This window comes from Limulus polyphemus, unplaced genomic scaffold, assembly GCF_000517525.1.
Source record: "Limulus polyphemus unplaced genomic scaffold, Limulus_polyphemus-2.1.2 Scaffold163, whole genome shotgun sequence".
In the NCBI taxonomy this organism is placed as follows: Eukaryota; Metazoa; Arthropoda; class Merostomata; order Xiphosura; family Limulidae; genus Limulus; species Limulus polyphemus.
In genome coordinates, this window is record NW_013665773.1 from 301,432 (window position 1) to 306,438 (window position 5,007).

The following is a 5,007-nucleotide window of genomic DNA, read 5'->3' on the forward strand; positions in this document are numbered from 1 at the left end:
TAACTGTAAAACCAACGTTACTCTTAACTTAACCCTAGAATGTATTTAGATCGAATCTATATGTTCTGAAAGAACATTTTCCCAATCAGTTCATGAACGGAATTAGTTGTGGGTGTAATATTTTTTTTGGTATTGAGTAACATAAAAGCTACATCAAAAATTACTAGTGTGGTTCTTTATGTTTTTGGTAATTTCTTTACGCTGACTATTGAAAGAACCATAAACTAAATTATCGAAGATGAGGACCTTACCGGTATAGTTATACCGTATAAAAAAATTGGTAATTTGAAAGTTCAAATTATTCCATAGTAATTCTCAATATGCAAGGACAATTTTATAGTTTCATAATTATTATTGTAGTTTGATGAATATAGATAACTTGTTTTTTATCTAAAATTAATTGCGTATCATATTTAATAACCCATGAAAAATCTAGATTATTTTATCAATTTTTCTCAACGATTATAACCTTAAACTCTTAATTAAACGCTCCCCCCCCTCCTCAGTGCGGACTTACAACGCGAGAAACTGAGCTTCGATACTCGTGGTGGGCAGGGCACATATAGTTCATTGTGTAGTTTTGTGCTTAATTACAAACAAACAAAACTTAATTAAACAAATCTCGTACTGGAGCTTAAGTGCTTTACCGTGAAGCCAGCTTTCATCCGTAACCGACAAATTAGAAACGACTTTAATTTTGGAATAGTTAATAATTAATAATTTAAAACGTCTCAGACGTGTAAATAAAAAAAATGAGTTTAGGATTTCAGTTTAGTTTTCAGTTCAAACACTGTTTGTAGAAATAAGTAGAGTAGAATTTAACCTTTTCTTATTAGGTTTTATAGGTAATTTCTCAATACTTTCGTACGTGCCGTAATATAACTGCATTGAACAACACCTGTTTATTTATTTATGATTAAATGGCTTTGCACCTTGAAATATAGATATATCAACTAGAAAAAAAAAGAATAGAAAGGTAAAACTGGAAATGATAAATCCGTTTAGTTTGTAGACACCTATAAATGTTTTCCATTAAAAGATCGATTATTCAAATCAACGTTGTTAGTTATATTTCTCGATGCCAATTTCGTGTGTCAAGACGTTTATGTATTTCGGCTTTGCGCTTGCGTGAGAGAGTCAGTTGGGTGTATTTCGTGGCCGCGTGACATGCAAGCCTAGCGTTTCTCGTCTTTGTTATCGGTTCGTATAAAGTTAGCGCGGAAGCTTGCTTTACCCCTTAGTATCTGTCAGCACACAATGATGACAGTAAGCCGTACAACGTTGGTTGCATAAGTAAAGATTTAGGAGCGATGTAAAACACCAGTAGTTGCCACTCAATTCAAAGCTTGCGGCCATGTGTTTTCTTCTGGAAACTTACTTTCTGTCTCTCATCCTGGTTAGCAGTGTTTGTATAATAGAGGTTGAGTCTAATAAAGGTAAGCGTCAGTTTCTCTAATGAATATATGCTTTAGAAAATCGATGTTAATCAGAACCTTTGTACAAATCTCCTTATACATTCTTAGACAAGTGTTATCCAGGTGTTAACTATATACATAAGGCTCTCTAGATGACGTTTCTCAGTAACAAATGAAATGCCATTTTACGTTTATTAAAATCCAAATTACTTGGGAAATATCAAGTGTTACTGGATAAGTACCAAAATATACAGAGTTATTACACTAAACCAACTGATCCCTTAATCTCTAGTTATCGTAAAAGTATCATTAATAGGCATTATGTTTTCTCATAAAGTGACAGAAATATTTTCATCACCTGTTATTCGTCGAGCAGATATTCTGTAATTGGCAACAGACATTATTCTGAGTCTCCTGGTGGGATAGCGGTAAGTTTACGGAGTTACAACGCTAAATTCCGGGGTTAGATTCCTCGCGGTGGACACAGCAGATAACTCAATGTCGCTTTGCTCTAAAGCAAGCAAGCACAATTTATCTTGAACATCACAAAAACTTTTGAAGAGTTAATATAACTATATACTATTTTTTTCACTAAATTTACTTATTATGTGCCCCCCTCCCAGTGGTACAGCGGTATGTCTGAGGACTTATAACGCTAAACCCCGGGTTTCGATACCCGTGGTGAGCAGAGCACAAATAGCTCTTTGTGTAACTTTATGCTTAACTTCAAACAAACAAACAAACTTATCATGCATTTTTGTATATAACTGGTAACGTTTGAAGAGTTAATATAAGTATATGCTATTTTTTTTCACTAAATTTACTTATTATGTAACCCCCTCCCTAGTTGTACAGTGGTATGTCTGCAGATTTACAACGTTAAAACCCGGGTTTCGATACCCGTGGTTGGCAGAGCACAGATAGCTCTTTGTGTAACGTTATGCTTAACTTCAAACAAACAAACAAACTTATTATGCATCTTTGTATATAACTGGTAACGGCGAGATTTAAATTTAAATAGGAGGAATTTAAATGGCCAATAAACAAACAAGTACTCTAGGTAGACTGAGACAAAACAACTATTGAACTTAACTATGTGGCGAAGCTCTGGATAATCAGCATACTAACGAACCTTTTGTTTTACATACATAATTGCTGGGTGTTTTGATCACTTACACGTACAGCATACTAAGGCAAAGAAACTGACTTTTAGGTTCACATAAAGCAGTCAGATAAAATGGTGAAAATTCCATATTGAAAATGACACAACAACTCACAGCTCTCAGTTTGATTAATACTAGACAGAGCACATGTAACTTCTCAGAATGAAATCTCTGTTCAATTTAGTTACTTTCGAAATAACATTAAATAAGAGTACATTATAAGGCTCTAAATACAATCTTGGCCAAAGTGTTTGCATATTGTTATATATTGATGTTACTGTCTGTATGTATAGAGTAGTTATTGAGTAAATGCCCGAGTAGTAACAAAGAACGTAGCGTATGATCGGAAAAACATGTACCAGTTATTATTCTGGTCTGTATAAGTTGTTTTGGGCGTTTGTTTGTCAAACATACATACATACATACACGCATGTTTTGTATGAAAGGGTGTGATTTTGATATGATTTTTTTTCGAAACAGATCAACATTTTGTTCAGACAGTTTCTTTGTACTTGGTGTAAAGTCATGACCGTCATGTGCTAGAAGTTATAGGGCGTAAAATTGTTCAACTGTCCAGAAATGGTGTGAATCAAACGGACATTGCCAGAACAGTAGCTTACTCGCAGTGTACTGCATTCAGAATCATAAAACGTCATCGGACTACAGGAAAGGTTTTACCAATAAGTCTACTGGTAGACGCCGAAAAACGACGACCTGAGATGATCGTGTTTTGATCAGGTTAACACGTCAAGGTCGATAGAAGTTTTACAACACCTTACGACAGGAATACCTATGAACACGTTCATTCCAAGGTATCCAGAAGAACAGTGAATAGAAGACTGACCGAACAAGGTTATTTTGCAAGAAGGACTGTCTACAAACCGATATTAACCAGAATTCACTGTCCTCACCGTGTTACTTGGGCAAGACAGCATATTAACTTACATTTATGACAGTGATGAAATTTAATCTTTTCTAATTATTCCTGTTTCCGGTTTGTTAAAGGTGATGGTAAGATTTCTGTTTGTCTTTTACCTGGAAAACAGCTGAAGGAAGACTGTCTTCCCATAGGGAAAACACAAGAAGTGGTGCAGTACATGTTTGGGCAGCTTTTCATAATAGTGGAAAAACTGCTCTTCATATCCTCTAGGGAAACGTCAATGGCGCTTCTCTCAGGCAGCACACAGAGACGATATTTCTGCCATATTCAAGGTTTGGAAATAACTATGTAATCCAGGATGAAATGCCCTGCCCACAATGCGGGTATTGTACAGTATTATCTCGACCAGGAGGGCGTTACAAGATTGCCATGGCTAGAAGAGTCTCCGGATTCTAATCCCATTGAGAACTGTTGGGCAAAACTGAGCCGGAAAATTGCTAACCAGGACCATAAACCAGTTACTGTAGCTAGTTGCAGCGCCTTCTAGTGACAAGTCGGGATGGAATCACGGTGGATTACATCAATAACTTTATCGACACTATGCTATATTGACTTGCAGAGGTTATTAGAGTACAAAGAGGACCAACCAGGTGCTGAATGTTTAATATAAAGTGATATAGGGTTACAAACGTTATTTATAATAACTTGATGTTATATTTTGTCATGATATATGTTTTGGTAAGGTTTTACTGCGATAGGCTAGATGTTAAAGTACATATCTTTCTACAGGCGTCTGATAAAATTGTTTGCTGTTCTAATAAATCTTTCGTGGTGTCCATAGAACTTGTCTCATTATACAAATTATAACATATATTTCTCAGGTTGACAGTGCTAAGTGTATTTGAATTAGGTCGTCAAGAAATTAATGTCGCGTTTTGGAACACTTTCATTAACCCCCTCCCCCCAAAACCGTGCATCACGTATAATAGTTAAACGAACAGCCTAAACGTTACGCTAGTCTAGCCTATATAATGTGTAAAGTTTAGTTTGCTCTAATCCCTTAGAGTGATGGCACACGACGAGACACACACATTCAGCATGTAATGCTGTTTGAATACAAGAAGAGAAAGAACGCCTCTGTAGCCACAAATAATATCAAAGAAGTTTACAGAAATGAAATGTTTTGAACGTTCATAAGTGTCAACGATGGTTCATCAAATTTCGTTCAGGTGACTTTAGCCTTAAAAACTGTGATGGCAGGGGCCGACATGTTGGAATTGATATTGATGCTCTGTTGAGTCCAACCCAAGGCAACACACTCGTGAAATGGCCTTGATATTGCATGTCTCTCATGAAACAATACGTAAACATCTTAGGAATATGGGAAAATCCCTTAAAGAAGGTGTTTGGGTGCCCCACGAACTCTCCGATGATCATCGTTTCCAACGTGTGAACGCTGCTTCGTCTCTTCTGGCACGTAATGCGTGTGACCAAATTTGGACATATTTTCACCGGTAATGAAAATGAATTCCCTATGCGAATATTAAAC

General features: G+C 36.2%; 1 pseudogene; it reads left to right on the top strand.

Moving 5' to 3' along the window:
- The first annotated feature begins 1,190 nt into the window (after nt 1-1,190).
- Nucleotides 1,191-5,007, top strand: part of LOC106477157 — a 117,050-nt pseudogene continuing 113,233 nt past the window's right edge.